At 40.0% G+C, this 19,473-nt stretch overlaps 1 protein-coding gene across 3 annotated transcripts in view; it reads left to right on the plus strand.

Annotated features, from left to right (window-relative positions):
- pebp4 (phosphatidylethanolamine binding protein 4) overlaps window positions 1-19,473 on the plus strand; it is a 63,921-nt gene that overhangs the window by 3,761 nt on the left and 40,687 nt on the right. The window lies entirely within an intron of this gene.

The raw sequence follows: 19,473 nt of genomic DNA on the forward strand, positions 1-19,473 counted from the left end.
CAGCACACTGAGTTTAATGGATGTTTCCTTCTGCACTTTTTTTCTTGAGACAACAGGGCATGTTTGTTTTGTTATTTGAGGGAAATAGTTTTTTTGAAGCTGTTGTTGGCCTGTGGAAAATGTAATCATAAGAAATGACTTGGGAGAAGCTGCAGGTAGAGCCAGAAGAAATTAATGCAACTGATTATTTAATGTTTAATGTTGTTTTTATAGGCAATAATTTAAGCTTTGTTAGTTCCAGGTTTAATATGTGCAATAAGTTCATTTCAATAAGTTCTGCAATAAACATTGAACCAGTCCGGCCCTCGACTAGTACCCATTTTCTTTTATTTGGCCCACTGTGTATTTGAGTTTGACACCCCTGCCTTAATTTATCTGCATTATCTTATGTAGCTCTATTACTGACACCCATGTGAACGTTTCCACCACAGGGGGGTGCTAGCACATCATACTTGCAGCCCTTTAAGAAGCAACTGTGATAAACGAAGCTACAGTTTATACAAATTCAGAAAATCCGATAACATCAATCATAAAGTAAAAAACGATTTCAGCTAAGTTTTTTATTTACTTACTGATTTTGAATCATAACTATTTTAATGACTTTTTCAAACAAGTAAAGCTACAGGCAAACCATCTGCATCCTTAGGAGTCAACACTGTTATTCATTTAATCAGGAAGCCCAATAAGGTGTGTGTGCTTTAATAAACCAGTGTGTGAATTAGTATTTCTTAGTGCTTACTCACGTTTAACGAATTATTTCTTATTTATGTAGAAACTCAAACAATGACTCTTAAACAAAAATAGAATACTAATCATAATTATTAAACCATACCTTTTTATTTGTAAAGGTTTGGTTTAAATCTAAGCAATACAGTGAAACTACAGTTTGAGGTTTACAGTCTGCGTTACAATATTAGATTTAGATTAGACGAGTGTGCAAAATATGATTTTAAAAGAAATACATTGCAATGTCAGAATGATATTTGCTGATGAGGACAAATGTATTTTTTTTACAGTACATGTAGTCAGGCTTTAATAACATGCAGTATTCTCTTCTAAAAGTACTAAGTCTTTTTATGCCACATATCACATTTTCACCGAGATTTACTCGCATGTATAGTTTTTCATACGTGCATTTCCTTAGTGCATCATGTTCTTTTACGGTTGAGGGACAAATTGAGAGAGACAAAGTTCCCAATCTGCAGACCCCCTGCTGAAGTTGACGATAAAATTGCATCAAGCGCACACCATATCCTCTCTCTGTAAATTGAAAACTTAAATTGAAAGCCACCTCGATTTAGGAGGTAGTTTATGAATTCCACAGCTAAGCACTCTAGCTTGAACATGATCTATTGCCCTTCTGTTGCCCAAACTCCATTTGATCTATGGTCGTATTATCTATAATGCTGTCTTACATGATTCTCTTTTATTGCCAGCATCAGTGTCAGACAGCAAAACAGATTACATGTTGGATTAAATCAATACAAACTTTATTTACTGGGCTTTGAAATGTAATTCTCCATTTCTCCTGACACTTATATAAGCGTGCGCCGTTTGAAGGATCAGATTGTTGCCTCTGGTTCTGCGCTTGGTCTTCTGGTCCACCACGCTTTCTGTCCCTGTGCCACGCTGCCATCGCTGCTGCTATTCTCTGCCACTCAGCCCGTGTACCCAGTAGCTAGAATACAGAATAGTGGCCGCTCAGTTTCAAATCCACCCACTGCAACACCCACTTCATTACTGGGACGGGATGCATGCCTGCTGAGTAATTGTAATGGAGCGCAATGGGCAGTAATCCCATAAACCCGCCTCTAAATAGGTGTTCATAACCAAAAACAAAAGCAAAAGGCCACAGAAACTGCACATTACTGTGTTCAAACTACAGAGCAGTGATTTGACACTCAAACTTATGTGTTAGCAAAACCTGGCATGTGTACTGGTGATGCATTTTTAGAAATACTATTTATACTTCAAAGCCTTCAAAACAAGTGGGACATCTATTGGCTAATGGCTACAGTTAGTATCATCAATATAAAGTAAGTGTAATAAGGAATTGGAAACTAAGCAGACATGAGAATATTATTTAATGGGAACATGTTAAGAAATGTTCGTTACAAGTTAAAGGTACAGGTAGCGGAATGTGGCCACGTTTTAAAAGACCTATTTTTATGAATGAAATAACCTCTGACCTTTACAAAGAACAACAGAAGAACATATATCTGGTGATTAGTGTCTTTGTTTTACTGTTAGTCCGTAAATACACTTCTAGCTAAAGCTGTAACTGGACTATCACAAGACAAATATCTTCAATCACAACAACCTCGTGTCATTATACCGTAAATTGGGTTTCGGGGATCAGAAAATGGAATTGCTGTGAAACATGAAACCATTTTCTTCTGTGTTCGACCATAACAACTTCACTTTTAATTATCAATTGTTAAACTTGGCTGCTGGACAGAAAAGCTGTCGGGTGAAGCTTCACCTGCAGAAAATAATCAAAGAATTGAGGAATTTAAGAAAATCCAGAAATAACCAAAGAACTCAGAACTCCTGGAGAAAAGGATTAAAAAGCATGTTAGTTTTTTGGTCACACAGAAGCTCATCTAGGTGTGCTTCTGGCTCAACCAAAGAATGTTTAATTCAAGGATTCGCCTATTTTTACTGATGTTTAAATTACAAAAATATGGTTGAACGCCAAAACTCACCTATGTTTTTGTTTGTAATATGTGTTTTGTGGCACCTTCATTTTAATACAATGAAGTGTTTTCAAGGGCTTCAGCATTTCATTACACAATTTTCAAGCAATTCAATGATACAACTTTAACAAACAACCTTTCAAAAGAACAACAATCAGTTTAAAACAAAAGCTTCTTGGCCCGCTATACAAAAGTAAGCCACCTCTTTAACTAAAAGCAATGTCTATATATACAATCAACTAAACATTGACATTCTTGTTCTCGTGTGCATTCTCATGTTTAATCCCCAGATCAGCGACAGTGTTTTTATTTGAACCCAGGCATGCTCGTCATTCCTCAATGTAGTTGTAAACAACACAGGCCACAGGAGCTATCTTTACCTCACAGTTACTCCAGAAGTGGAGGCAGCTCTGTAGTTGTTGTTGACTTATTTCTTTTTTAGTAAGGACCATAGCCACAGGGCACATTCTTAGACATGGGGGATTTCAAAGCCTTGTTTTTGGGTAGACGTGTCTTGCATCTGGTGGATGGAATGAGGGTTTAAACCATTACTGCGATTAGAGCTGCCTCACTATGATCTCTTGAGCTTGCTTACTGCTGCTAATAGCTGTTTCCTCTCTATTTCCCTCTATCTTTTTTCTCTTTCGCTTTCTCTCTCTCTGTGAATGATTTTTATGCTTTGCTAAAACATGTGGGGGCGTTGAGAGAGGATTTAAATGCAACGATCCCCCTCCTCTTTTTTTTTTTTTTTTTTTTTTTTGGTGAATCTCAGCGTTCTTTTCTGCAAGCCTACGATGACGACAGGGCAGATTTAAGCCTGGCAGTGCCCACGGCAGGCTGCCGTCTCAGCGCTGCCCACTCTCCTCTGGGTTGGCATGCTGGAGAACGCGAGGGTGGGGTTCCTCTTTAGCAGACCCTGTCATTCCTAGGAAAGCCTACATGTCCACCCATGCAGGATTCCTGATAGGTCTTCATGTTGGGGATGTGAGAGTGCAAAGATAGGGATTTTTATTTCAGTAGGCGATAGACTCCATTCAAACGGATGTATATTTAGATGAACAGAGGAGACGCTTCCTTGAGCCTTTGACTGACAGTGAGGGTCAACAAGTGAAGCATGTTCTGTAATATCCATCTAATTGCATATTCAGTGTCATCAGGTGGGTGTTTATGGCTGCGCCGGATTAAATAAGCGTGTTTGGCCGAGATTCAGGGAGTTTATTTCCTTAGCTAATGTTCCCCTTTGTCATTATAACACCCTGTTAAGCTGACCCGTGTCCCGCTCCATTCACTCGTTGCCCATTGCTACACAACATATGTGATTCATGCAAGCTTCCTGAAGAGGGAAGAATTACAACCCTTCTGCTACCAGGAGCTGGATTGATTATGCATATTCAGTGGAATGAAGAGAGGCAATAAACCTAAATGATTATTCTTCTGCGTGGAAAAGGCTAAGCCACCTTTCCACACAGGAGAATAATCATTTGCACTCTGTGAAGCATGGCTATGGGACACTGACCACTACTGGGGCAGGTGCTCGAAAGGATGTGTGCAAACGCCTCTTGTGCATAAGTGAGATTGCACCTGACAAATGTATACACTGTAAGTCACTGTATTTTTACATTGTCTTATTCCTCTCATCTCTTTTGCCTGTTTTCTTCTTCCCTCCCCCTTCCATGTGTCCACACAACACCGACTGTCGATATGTATTCTTTAAAGCGACCCTTTTGTGCCCTGTTTTCGCAGTAGCATGGTATTCCTTCACCTTTCATTTCGTTGAAGAGCGTAGGCAGCAATACTTTTTTTGCTCTGTGGATGTGAGTAAAATATGATTTCAATTACCATGAACATGCATTGTATTATCAATGGAAGGATAAGGGCAGATTAAGGGAGCTCTGAGATGCTCTTATGGATGACAATGGTCAGGTTTCTATGAAAACAGCGGTATAGGAGAAAATGAGAAAAGGAGGTGGTTCAACATGTAAAGCCGATTCAAAAGACGTTTCAAATCTTTGCTTTAATGCATTGAAACTTTTTTAAAGTATTTAATGGAAAGGTCAACTTCACCTACATTCTGCTAAAGTCATAAAAATGCATCATACATTGTTCAAATGTTTGGAAACGGGTTCCAAACTTGACACATGCATTACAATTTTAAAATTCCTCAATTAGATCCAAATGTGCAAAGAAGCTCCAGCACAGAGGCAATAACAAAGACTTAGAGTAGCAGCGGGTCTTTAATAAAAAAGAACCTGAACCTGATTATTATTCAGTATTCACACAGAGATTCTATCTTGTCAGTTCATATACATTGACGGCGAGATCTGTTCAAACAGAGATTCATAATCTGCATGGGAAGTGCATCTGCTGCTGTGGATACTTAGACAAACATACAAGATTACATTTCTATTTATATGAGCCACAGAATCCTATCATTTACCAGGAAGTCATTGTAAGATCTGGAGAAGACTCGGCCGCACTTTGCACTCTTTGAAACCTGTGCATTTTAATAATAATAATAATTATTATTACATATCATTTTGTTAGACGCTTTTACCCAAAGCGACTTACATACATTCAGTACTGTGGACAATCCCCACAGGAGCAATGTGGGGTGAAGTGTCTTGCCCAGGGACACAACGACATGCTGACTGCAGTGGGACTCGAACTTGCTACCCCCTTATTCGAAGTCCAGAACACTATCCACTGAGCCACAGCCTCCCATAATGAGATGTGTCCAGCAATTATGTTACCTACTTTTAAATTAACAATTTGCCTGAAAGCCAATACCCATATTTTTGTTTGTGCTTCTTCTATCAGGTGAAGATAGACACCTACACTTAAAGAGCCCCTTTTATGGTTTTTACCCCCCCCCCCCCCCCCCCCCTTCCTGAAACGACTACATTGGACTCCTTTGTTTTCTCCCGTTTGTATGACATCACTATGTAACATTCGCGTTTCCATTGGTTAACGCTCCAAAACATTGTACGTGGCAGGACATATCTACAGTAAGTGGTTGACCAATCACAACAGAGCCTGCCAGCTAACCAATCAGAGCAGACTGGGCTCTGGTTTCAGACAGAGGGTGAAAAGAGGTGCTGCAGCAGAGGCAGTATGAGAGAAGTTAAGAGCTTTTTGAACATTACAGCATGGAGACAAAATACAAACATGATCCTGAATTTTTTTTTCAAATAATTGAATATTAATACAGACAGTTTAAACAGAATAGGTACAAGAAAACAATGTAAGTTGAAGGCAAAAAGCCTATATTATTTTTAAAAATGGCTCTCCTTTGAGTTACTAAATCACGCCCTGGTCAAAGGTCTCAAACATGACCACAAAATTACTACAAACTGAAAGATAAAGAAATTCCAAACCATACAAAACAGAAACAATACACCAAAAGTCACCCACAGAGGCCAAAACAACAACAAAATGAAATGTTATGATTGCAAGAAATCTCCGGGCTTTCACCAAGTGTCTTTGTTTGTAAGAAAGTTCAGGACAGAAAAATGGATATCTAAACTTTCTTTAAGATTCTATAATTTCCCTTAAAAAAGAGTTTTAATATAGAAACTCTTGAGGACTTTATGGACAGGATTACTGTGGTGCTTAAGTTTTAAACTGAGGTAATTAACTTCTTTTCTCTTTGACAGCTTCTTTTCTTTTAGAACTAAGTAAGTGAGCGATGATTTGAAGTTTACTTAAGACCCAGATGCCATGGCTTAGTGGCATATTGCCCAAAATGTTTTGTGCTTCACATTTGTGGTCCGGCGCAGGGTTTAGTTACACTTGTGTCCCAATCCTCTGATTCACCTTCTTTAGGAACAGCTTCAGGGCTGCTCATAATGCTTAACTCTCCATAATGCCATCCCCTTCATCTCCTCAGTGGTCTTATTGTCTTAACTCTGGATGGAGGAAACACGTTTGGCACGCTGGAAGTAAAGTATCTTTTCAAAGATGCACGTTCCTCTTCTTTAGTGAATGCTTTTCCTCAGATGATTTCTGTTACCTTTCAGTTTTCGTTACCTCATGGGTCTGTTTTTCAAGATATGCTAACGGTGATTCATTTTCCTTTTCTCTTTAAAAGCTTGTCACTAATGGTAGCTGCGATCGGGTCCATTGATGCTTGATTGATCTGAGAACAGGGGATCATAACGCTGCCTTCCTTGTCATTTCCCTGATCCTGTAGTTTGGAAGCAGAGAGAAAATGTTATGCAAATGATTTGTTAATCCCTTTACATTATTTGTTCCATTTCTCCCTTTCGCTTTCACACTCAATTTCTAGCACAGCGAGCTGACAGGCGGACACCCTCAGATTCTTTCATTTTAAGATAGTCTTCCAACCGTTTTAAAAATGGAATATAAACTTGTTCAATTAAAGAATTTGACTTGATTGATATACCTGAAGAATGCACCAAGACATTTAAAAACCCTTCACTTTGAAAACCCTCAACTTTAACATTTCTTCTTTGTGTTTGAGTCTTAAGTCTAAGCTGAGAAAGCTGTGGCACATGAAAGTGTGACCACTGTTTTTTTCCCATAGTTTTGTTGTCCCAAAGGTTGGTGTTAAAAATAATAAGAAAGAGGTGGGATGGTCTTAGATTCAAGAAGCTTAAAATGCAAAATCTCAAATAAGCCCAATTTCCTTTTAACCAATCACGTCGCATTCTGTTGGGCTTGTGTTGATCGTCTCAGCTGACTCACACACCGCTCCTCCCCGAATAAAAACACTACAGATTTACGTGGCTTTTCAAAAAAAATCTATCTAGACATTTATCCAGCTTAATCTTCTTAACATATTAAAGTGATTTGCTTTACCCTGAAGTGGCTGAAGCTGTGAGCTCAACGCCCCTCATGGCACTAAGACCCCAGAGGCATTGTGGACGTCTTTCGCTCTGGAATAAGAGGGGAGTGGGCTGAAGTCAACCTGCTACTCAGCTGTGGAGCTCTGGCTGTCCCCGCTGTGTGTCCATTTTATTTTTTTGTTCTGTTATTAGTCCAACTGTTGCGCTCAGTCAGTGTTCTTAGGCACGTGGCTCTGCCAGCACTGCCCACACTGTGGTGTGGAGGTTTGCAGCTCTCAGCTTTAGAGCTGAACTGAAAGAGCTCTCTCTCAGAGTAGGTGTTGGCAGGATGCTTTGTTTCTTTCTGTGAATGTCACGAGAGGTATGGATAATGAGAAAACTGAAGCTCAGTGATGGCACGATTTATCTGGGCGCCAACTTTATGCCTGACTGCAGATCTGGGCATTTTCAGAGAGATGATGTGCTTAACCTTTTCTTCAGACGCGACACAAATCTGAGAATCAGTAGTGACGGTTACAATGTGTTTTCCCTTAAAACACCACTTCACAGGCCGGGCAGCTAAAAGGTCTTGTTCAAGCTCAAGTAGTGATAATGTCTTTATTTGGCATAATGCTCTATGGATGAGCTTCAGGGCATTAGCTTTGCCAGATTGCATCAGTGGAACTGTACGTTCAAACTTGGAAACATTTATTCTGGCTGAAGCCTGAGTCCATTTATTGTCTCCATGGTATTTAGCTTGGTGTCTTTCAAAGTTAAATCAGACATGAAGGGGTCAAAGTAAATGTGGCTCAACCATGATTCACTTTGTTTCATGAGACTTTGAAGAGTTGCTTGAACTATGAAGGCATTTTTTTAATCAGCTCTGCAAATTTGTTTTCATATGTTTTATTTAATGGATAAGTGAATAGTTTCAAAGCTATACAAAAATCAAGACGGCAATGTCAAGCCACGCATTCATATTCATTATCAACGTCTAATGTGACTTGTGTTCAGTGTATTTGCCACCTAGCTGTTTTCTCACTTTTTCACAGTTATTGGCTTGATCACTGTTGAATAGTTAATCTGTTATGACCCTAATGAGTGGCTTTAAAAAGCTGCAGGTCATTAACTTTGATGCATCCAGTTAAGGCAAGGCAAGGCAATTTATTTGTATAGCACAATTCATACAGTGATGCAATTCAAAGTGCTTTACAGGATCAAACAGATGAAACACAACACATTTTTACGATGGTCAAAGTGAGAAGAAATACAAAAACACACAAAATAATTAAAATAAAGAAAACCATGTTTAACAGTTAAGCATGTGCTGCCACCAGATTATCATCAAAAATAACACAACAGAGCAAAGGAGCTCAATACTAGGGCCATGGACTCGTCTATTTAATACCGTGATAATGTATTTTTTATAATCAAGTAACACGATCTTGATTAATATCCAATGAATAGTTTTGTCCTTAAAATATTAGAAACTAATTTAAAATGTCTATCCTAATGACCTAAAGCGCAGGGTACCATCTTATCTTTGCGTGATTTGTTGATAATATTCAGACGACTGTGATTTTAGGAACACAAAATGCATTGAGAACCTGAACAAATATATTTGTGCTTGAAATGACCCTATTTGCAGATAGGAAACAAATACAGTTATTAATCTGACTAAATAATGGTAGTTGTTTTACTCTAAAATAACAAAACTGAATGAAAAAACGAAGCATAATAGATTATTTTAATAAAAAAGTCTTAGTCCCTCACTTTTGCATCGCTGAACCGATACGATATACTTTATTGTCCATGTAAGGAAATGTGTTCCACATCCTATATATCCAACCTTGGTAGATAGAGACATCCTTTATTCTGCATTTGATTCTGTTTGCAGGAAATGCTGCGAACTGGTCAACATAACAACCAGCAAACAGCAGAAAACATACTGTCGATAAACACATATTGTGTCTGCTGTGCCGTAATGGTTTAACTATGATGTGTTTCTGTAAATGCGTCCACTTATTAGGACACCTCGTAAAATGAATAGCGTTTTGCTCTATCCATCCCCCTATTCAAACGGAGGTACTTGACCTGCTGTACTCGGACTGAATTTCCAGGTGTTAAAATCCTACACTGAGGCTGTCCACACAAAATGTTGTTGAACACATCGCAGCTCCACACAGACAAGCACTTCAAACAAACTATGAGTGGTTGCTTCTTTTCACATCACAGAGAATAGGGGAAATTGATTGGAACTGGGAGGCTTAGGACTGGATTTTCCTCAACCATAATATTTTTTCTTTAACAACTGCAGCTTAAATTTATATTTTTTCTCTCCTGGCTTTGTTTTTATATTTCTTTGTCCAAATCCTATCGAGTGGTGCTTCAGGTTTTTTCCTTGAGTAAAAAGTTGATATTGTTGTGGGGAGGGAGAAAGGACTTTTTTCATGTGTGCAGGAATGTAGATTTCTTCCCCCCGTGAAATCCTAATTGTGCCTTGGAGGGCTGGTAGGGTATCTCTGCTCGGCTCAGCTCAACAGGATTTGTGTCTGTGTATATGTCTCTTAGCTTGAATGCGGATATAACCCTTTCATTGCACAAGCTTCTGATTCCTCAAATTTGCCGATAGGCTGATTCTGTACATCTGTAGCTTCTTCTTTTTTTTCCAAGACATTGAACGTTTGTTGTTAAGAAAGCCTCCATATTTAATGTAATTTGATATTTGTTAAGAGTTAATGCAGATAACAAGAGGACCTCTCTGGATCAACCATATATAATAATGAAGCTCCCGAGAGCAGGTCCTGTCAATAGTGTACGGTCAGATTGAGAATATATCTTGGGTCAGAACTGCATCCGTCCCGTGTGCTCCTTGAATTATTGCTGTACGTTTATCTATGCAAATCCAGGATAAGATCCTATCTGCCTGCAGCGACATATCCCCCTGGATTTGTTCTATGTGAGCTAGGCAGGTTATGGTTGACAGTCAAAAAAGGAATTGCAACAACATATATGCGAAGATTATTGCTGTAGTCATTAATTGGTTCTTGAAAGGGGGATTAGGATTACCAGTCCTATAGAAGACTGGCAACACCTGTCCTTCCTCATATCACACAATGTGACTCCAGTTCCCTTAATTCAGTATCATTTTAAGTTGGCAAAATAAAAAAGGCTGATTTATTCAAATGAATCATCAACGCTGGAAATGATTCAATATGTGCCACATTCAGATGGGTGATATATTATTCCCTTGGGGAGAGGCAAAGATGGAGCTGTGGAGCTGTTTTATTTGTGCCGTCTTTATCAGTGTGTCAGGCAGAGAGGCTGAGCTTGTTCTCTATGAATGGACGAGCCCTTGAACCATAAACCTGTACCTCCTCTGATAACAGTTTCCGCATTGTGATACAAGTGCCATTCTCTGTGATGTCCTCTCTGACAGCGCTAAATATATCTACGCACACAAAATGATCTGTCAGACGAATTATTTTATTTAAACCAGTTCTCCAAAACTAAGGATTTTGTGTGCAGTGTGCATTTTTGAGGACATATTGTGGATTTTCTTAAGGATTCAAATCCAAGCGCAGTATTGTGGTTGCGTTTCTCCCAGCTTTGCTATTCATGCTCTTAATGTTTTGCCTGTAGGTGAACACGTTGACTGTTCTTTTCTTTCTTTCGTACCTTGTGCTGTATATCTTTCAAAGCCTTTTTCCTGCTGCTGGGACCTCAGACTGCTCCGACATCTTAGTTTGCCACAACTTGTAAGGTGGTGAGAGTGCTCCCTGCATTACTCAGAGCCGTGTGATGACATGGCCCTGATTGTCAGACGGGTGGGCTGGTGACACTGGAACACAGACGGTGCTTGTCTGTTTGAAATATTCAGTTTCGAGCTTCCAAGCCCTGGGCAGTCCTCTCTCCCAGTCTCCCAACACCCAGCTTCGCCCACTGAAACAAGACTCTTCCATACTGGAAAATCTGGCCCTGTCAACTGGCAGTCTTGACTAGGTTCAGCCCACACGCCAAGCGCCCCTCCTCCCTTCAAAAATCCCACCCCTTAATAAGCTCTAGAGTTTGCCACCCCATGTAGATGCCTTTTGGTCGCCATCCATGAATGGCGTCAATAGCATCTTCCTACACAACAGTGACTGAACGGAGGGCACAGGAAAATGTGGGAATAATTTACACTTTCTCACTGTACTACCATCAGAAACCATAATTAATCATGATGGAAAAAATGTGGAAGCCATCTTGGCTGGTGAGACACACAGTGCCTGTGAACAGGCCTGACACCTTTAACAGCTCTGGTGGCCAAATAGGAATGAGTGTCAGAGTGCTTACAACTAAGCTCCCGTCATGGCAGCATGTATCCCACCGTCCTCCGAATTGTGTTGCATGATGGTTCCCCAGGAAGTGTAACTGTTGCAAGCCTTTCACATATTACATTATAGACAGCAGTAAGTGTCAAAACAGATGCAACAATAGCAATTATGTTCCTATTAAAATAAACCGATTATTTAGCTGAAGCTTTTCTTCTCGCTCCAAACAAAAAAAATCAAACAATTGCTTTCCACAAGAATGAAGAAGCTGCCAAAATAAAATGTAATGACCCAGATAAAGTCAGTTTGGAGAGCACATGTTAAATATGAGCTTTATGTGTTTACAGCTTTTTGAATATCATAACAACTTCCTGTTTTCAGTTGCACATGAAATCTGATAACCATCCTGAAAAGATCCTTTTTTTCTCTCTCTCTTTCTCCAAAATGTACTTTTGGAATCAAAATAGTTGATTTAGATTCCCGAATCCTGGTGAAGTAATAAGTATAAGCTCACCATTAACTTTTATAGGCTGCACTTGGTGGTAAAACGGCAGATCTGTGCCTCTCCGTGTTTGACATGCATGACAGACTAATTACGGATATGAGTCCAGTGCTGCAATTTGCCCCGTGTGACTGTGTTGTGTTCTCAGCAGCCAAACTACATGACACAAATATTTCCCTCTTGCCTCATTTAGCCTGACTGCTCGCTACTTTAGAGTACCTGTTAGTGGTAGTTACTGTGTTTGAGCATGTGCATTTGCAGAAATGCTTTCACGGCAGTGAGTAGGTGTATGTGTGTAAAGCCACCACTAGAAAGTGTTGAAAGCCGCAGCTAGCAAGATCGCATCCAGGGTGACTAATAAGCTTAACATGAGCACGGCTGTGTTCGCAAGCATGGCGCGGTGAAAGAGGTCTTCAATGTTGAGAGAAATGCAGAAATGGTTCCCTAGGCTGCTGCTAATTCCTTCACCCCCCTCAAGCTTCAATCAGACTGTGAACCATCTTAATGTTAGCTATGGCTTCATGGCAAACTGCACCACGAACATACAAGGCTTTACAAACAGAGTTCAGGACAGACTGCCCGTGTTAAGTTTATCATTGCACTTTCTTTTTTTGGTTTTATTGGCCAACATGTATGGAAGAACTTGCATGTAACACATAGACCAAGATTTGTATTGAAAGTGCAGAATCATTAAGCTTTAAAACATATTGCTTTCTTACCTTCATGTGTTAATTCTATAACATGTTTGCATTGTAATCGTGTGTTTTTCATGGTTATGTAATAATCTGAACTTGTGTTTGATATCTGCTCTGATTCCATGTGAACTGCTGCCTCCTCAGCTGCAGCTCACTCCTCTGAGTGGCTCCTTGGCCGGGATCGAGTGGCTGTGTTGTCTTTGGGCCTAGAATATACGTTTGTATCCACATGTGACTTTTTTTTTTTTTTTGACCATGTGGCTCTTCCAAGTGTGGATTTATAAGCCACTTCACACTCCACTCCTGTGTGGGAGGGAGGCTGAGTTAAAAATAGGCAGGTTTGGAGGTAGTGAGCAGCCCGCACTGTGTGAGGCGCTTAAGAACACACTGAGGAGTATTGGCATTCTCTTTGCATATCATTTACATGTGTCAATAATCAATGTGTTAAACCAGTAACTGTCGTTGTTACTGGCTCTTCTGAAATTCCCCGAATCGTCTTGTATAATCGTCTCAGAGGCAGCGATAGCACTCAAGTTGCACCAAAGTGGTAAGAAGAACTGAGATGATGTGTTATGGAGTTTAATAGTGAATGGTGCCATGTTCTCTGCTGAGTTACAAAAGCAGCAGGGCAAAATCAAAACAAGCATATAGTCAAATACAATCTCATTCTGATTACTCTATATGTATGTGCATAGATTCCAACCTATTACGTGTATAGCAGGAATGACCTCATTTGCTTTCTAATTTCACTCAACACTTAGTGCCAACAATGTCACAAAACACACACACACACACATTACAAGCCAAAGGTGATGTTTGAGAGTGAAGCCATTTGATGTGTTGGATTAGAGCTGGGGGATATGGCCCACATCTTCTATCCCGATATGTCATTTCATACCTCGAGACTGATATAATATATAATCAAGATATAGCATGTTTCTAGCTTTTCAAAGATGTAATGTTATCCCGAGCGACTTACAATAAGTGTGTTCAACAATAAAGAAACAAACTCAAAAGCAATTATCGTGCGAGAACATCAGCTTTCAATAAGCCAAACCATTGTGATAGTTACTGCATTGGCTACGTACAAGTCAAACTGTTTCTACGGTCAGCCAAGGCAAAGTGAAAACTGCGGGGTTTTCAGGCTGCAGTGTAGATGTGTAGATTTTCTGCTTTCCTGATATAATAATAATAATAATAATAATAGATTTAATTTGTTAGCGCTTTTACAGGTGCTCAAAGACGCTTTACAGATAATAGTGAAGAAAAAAAGAAAAGAGAAGAAAGGAACAACAAATAAATATATAGTTAAAGTTAAAGTCAAATAATACAAAAACAATCACACATGAAAAGCCAGATTGAAGAGGTGAGTTTTTGTGAGTTATTTTGAAGGTGGTGAGGTCGGTGCAGTCTCTGATGGGTTGTGGGAGTGAGTTCCAGAGGGAGGGGGCAGCGACGGAGAAGGCTCTGTCCCCGCAGGTCCAGTGATTGGTGCGGGTGGGGATGGATAGGAGGTTGGCTTCTGATGAGCGGAGGCAGCGGGAAGGGGTGTGGTGGTGCAGCAGGTCTGTGAGGTAGGGGGGGGGGGCCTGGTTGTTGAGGGCTTTGTAAGTTATGAGGAGGACTTTGAAGTGGATTCTTTGACGGACGGGGAGCCAGTGGAGGTTCTGGAGGATGGGAGTGATGTGGTCTCGGGAGCGGGTGTGGGTGATATCAATGGATTTCATAAATAGTTTATGAAATGGTTAAGCCATTTACTCCGGTTATTTAAATAGTTCACAATTGAAAAGCACTGAGTATTTTCGTATTTTACTCAGACATAATATGATTACTACTAATACTATACTACTGCTATTAGTCATAATGTAAGTCTGTTTTAGTAACAAAGCTACTTTCTGTGTGGTACACCTGCTTGTCAGTTGTAGATATCATAGCTGACTTATGTCTCCATATTCAAGACCTTAGGAATAAAAAGACATATTGTTTGACAAGATTTTCAGAAGAATTCAGTTTTTTCTTTTGTCCGCCGACGACCCTTCTGCCCTTTAGACTTTCTTTTCAAATGCTGCTTGTAGTGAGGAACAATGAGGTTTCAAAGCTTCAGCGACTATTATTAATGACCAACAAGGACCTCCTCACCTGAGAGGACGGTGACCTCTAGGTGAGAGCCTCAGCCCCCCTTCTATCTCCATCTCATTTTTGGGTCTACGGCCCCCCACTCTCCGGTCAGGATTCAATTACTGCTGTCTGGCTGACCTTTGACCTCCTCTCCAACAGGATGAACCCTGACAGTAGAACCACTTCCCCATCGCTTTCTCTTCTTCCAATCTTACTCATATCCTACCTCAGAAATTAGACTTTTATATAAAAAGTCAAACATCTCTGCGCTGTAGATTTAACATTAACATGACAGATTCAGTTTATTATTAACTTACTGCAAAAACAACCAAAATAGATTTTTTTCATCATCTAGAAAATTCTCTTCCAGACGTGTCTTAGTGTTTTTATTTTCGATCTTTCAACCTCGTTCTAAGCTGCAGTCGATGATTGCTAAGCCATCGCTGTGTCTTAATCACAACACAGATACCTTAATTACCAAACGAGTTCAAGTATTTTTGCTACTTAAACCGGGATTTGAGATCGATGCGTTGCGTTGCCCGGGGGCGAGCGGTGAGCACAGTTGACCATTTAATGAAACGTCGTTGGTTCTGTGTGCAGCGGCTGATGTTGTGGATTTATAACGGGGAAGGATAAAGCCATGGGTGTATTAATAGGCAGCTACACGGATGACACTGTTTGGTATTGGGTCAGGGATAAAGCATGAACTTGTAAACTCGCCGAGGGGCCTCTCCTCCCTCCCTCTCGCTAACTCACTCTCGCCCTTCGTGGTGTCATCAGTTAGCAGAGCGGGGCTCGATAGCTCAGGCAGATCTACGAAAGCAGCGATTAGACATCTCTCTGATTCTCATCCCCAGCAGAGTTCACTCAAAGGTAAGCCAGTAGTTTACTTCCTCAGAGACACTGGTATTCTTCCGCTTTCGTTCTATACCGTCTTCTGTTTTGCAAATAGTCTACTCCTATTGACACGGAGTGGGAGTCATTGTTTGGGAATATAAACATTTATTTGAAAAATGACACCTGCATTTCTATGATACATAATCAGGAACAGGTATTGAGTTAAAAAAAAAATGTGTACTGTAAGTGATTCCCCCATTACACTCTAGATGCCAGCTCTTCACTTTTTACCCTCTTCAACACTACTGACCAGAGATAACAGTGAATTGGAGTACATTAGATATACTTTCATTATCCTTTGTTACAGCAGCTTGTCTACAGGCATTACACATTAGTTAAACATATGATACAAATAAAAAAGACATATAGAATACAATAAAAAAACTGTAAATGTATACTTATCATCAGTAGAAAAATAAATATAGCAAAATATTATCGAAAGGTTACACAATATAAGATATACAGAATAAGTTACTCTATAATACACCTAATCTACTTCTAAAAACAAGAATATTAAAATGTATCATACCATATAAGTAAGTTGCATAGTAGTTGCCGTTTTTTTAAAGGGGCCCTATTATGCTCACTTACAGGTTTCATAGCTGTAGTTAGTTCCTCTCCTGTGATATGTCTCCTTCCTTTAATGTTAAGCTCTTTATTTTCCTCATACTGCCTGTGCCGCAGCAGCTCTTTTCACCCTCCGTCTGAAACCAGAGCTCAGTCTGCTCTGATTGGTTAGCTGGCCGGCTCTGTTGTGATTGGTCAACCACTTAGAGATGTCCCGCCCCCTTAGCCTATCACGTACATTGTGTTGGATCGCTTGCCTATTGAGTGGCGAAGTCCCTCCCCTTCCGGGAGAGCTCCATGGGACCTTATTTCGGAAAAATTATGTATTGAAGTCAATGGAGAGAGAAAGATTATCTTTCGATCCCGTTTGATTTGTGCCACGAATTACACATATGATGTTTGTCAATTTAAAAGATAATTTTGCAAGTCAAATGTGTTGTAAAACTGTGAAGTAACACATTTGTTTGTGTGAAACGCTTAATGAACTACATCTCAGGCCTCGCAGACTCTCACAACAACACACGTCACCAAGATGGCCGTCACTACTCTCACTATACTCACCACAATGAAACACGTCCAGAAGAATGTCATGCAAAGCTGCCTGCCTGCCTGCCTACCTGCCTGCCTGCCTGCCTGCCTGCCTGCCTGCCTGCCTGCCTGCCTGCCTGCCTGCCTGCCTGCCTGCCTGCCTTCCCTTGATTCTCTCTGAACTGCCTGATCTTTTTAATGTTTAATTTCAACCATTTGTGCAGATAGCATGAAGTAGAAAAGATCGCCGGTGCTAATGTAGTGTTAGCATTTCTTAAATGGTGTATTATAGAATGATCACACCGGTGAGATTGCTCTTCAAAGGATTCACGAAATATGACTACTACTCTTACTGTTTAACATTTTGGGTTACTTGATGTTACTTCATGTTAAGGCTAATAAAAATGACAAGGCTAAGACTGTAATGCTAACTAACGTGCTTGCTACTAGCTAGGTAGCTAACTTGATCCAGCCACTCCTGGTCCTTTCATCAGACGGGAAGCGAAAGAACGAGCAAGACCCATTGCTGGTATGATACCAACCTGGTACTAAGCACACAGGCATCTTGTTAAAGTTATCTTATCTCTTAAGCTATCTCTTATATTTAGCGGAGTAAAACAATTGTGACATCAGTTATGACATCACTTACGCGACTCTGGGATTTGTAGTCTTCCTAGTTGCGTATTTTTCATAGTCTTATATTTCCACAGTTTTACGACAAACTGGGACTTTTTTGAGATGGAAATAATTGTTTAAGATTGACAAACATCATATGTGTAATTCGTGGCACAATTTAAACGGGATCGAAAGATACGTTTTCTCTCTCCATTGACTTCATAATCTTTCCGAAATAAGGTCCCATGGACCGGAAGTAGATGGGCGTGACTTCGCCACTCTATAGAAGCACCAGTGTTACATAGTGATGTCACTATGTTGCGGAGTCCAATGTTGGCGTTTCAGGCAGGGGGGCAGTGTGTGGGAGAGAAACTCCCTCTGGAAGGAACAAATAGTTTTTCACTACAGGAAAGGGAAAACCCAAAAAGCATACTGGGTCCCCTTTAAATAAAATGAAAATAAAGTGAGTCAGTGTGAGTACAATATTTGCAAGTTGTTCAGGGTTATTGAAAGGGAAAAACTAAAGAAAATATGAAGCAGGGAGTTTTCCGGCAGCCAAAGGTGAGGTGATGCAGGCGTGACACAGACGACCAGTCGGCTGCAGGTTTATTCCAGCCGCCTGGTGTCTGAAGTGTGTTCCCATCGGGCCGTTTTGCAGTGATCAAAGCAGGCAGTGGGAGGTTAATCCCAGGAGAACGCTGGCTCAATCTCCCCCACCTCCAGCCCACACCCTACACCCAGAAACCTCCTGTATAACCCCATGAAGCTCTGCGGTCTGTGTCTGACACCTACCAAGATTTCACTTCTGCTATCAGATTTCTCTGATATTTTCTAAGTCCTTTAGATAGCATTACCGAGCTTAAAAGACTGGGCTGCTGACCTCTTAACTCTTTAAAAAAAAAAGTGAATTCTCTTTATGAAAAACATTAAAATAATTCTTTACTAATAGCTTTGTCTGACATACAACTATAAAAAAAATGTGTCATTGGTCAGAGAATTGTGAAACTGCAGCAGATCTAAATCTCAAATGATCATGAAGGCTCAAATGTTATCTCATTACTAAAAGTGGTTAGTACTCATAACATATTTTAGGAAACGTGTTCCTTTCAGTTTCCAGTTTTTATATACATTTAGTTTGTTCAAGCCATGATAAATTATTTCAGATGGCAGAATATGCATCTGTTTTTCCCTGGAGTCTTTCACACATATCTGTGCGTAATTAATATGGATTTTGACAGATGGAGAGAAAAAGTGTCCATGTAAGAGAGAAGGGTACATGCCACAATGTGTGAAGTGCAAGCATGGAGGGAGTCTCTTGTATTATTTGCTGCCCGTGCCAGCTGGACCCGCCAGATTCTTACAGGTAGAAATTCAAGCACAAAATGTGCGCATAAATCATTGAAATCCGGTGCCCACCATAAATAGACCATGTTTCAGTTGTTTTTGATGGAAATTAATGTGAAATCTATTTAATTTTGTTCTAAATTTGGCTTTGGGAAGCCTGTCCTATTCAGTTTATCTTCATCCATGGTAACTTTCGTGAAATATCCAATAAAGTGCTATTTCTTTCAGCGATAATTGTGACTGGAGGTCATTTTGAATTTAAATGCTCTCATTTCATGTGTGTGTGTGTGTGTGTTATTTGAAACCATGCTATTTCTGAATGCATCGGGGCCTGACTTGAATATTAGTGTAACTACATTATCACAGTGTATTTGCCTGGTAGCAAATATGTACAAATGAGGATTACAACTCCTG

Source organism: Notothenia rossii, assembly GCF_949606895.1.
Source record: "Notothenia rossii genome assembly, chromosome: 6".
In the NCBI taxonomy this organism is placed as follows: domain Eukaryota; kingdom Metazoa; phylum Chordata; class Actinopteri; order Perciformes; family Nototheniidae; genus Notothenia; species Notothenia rossii.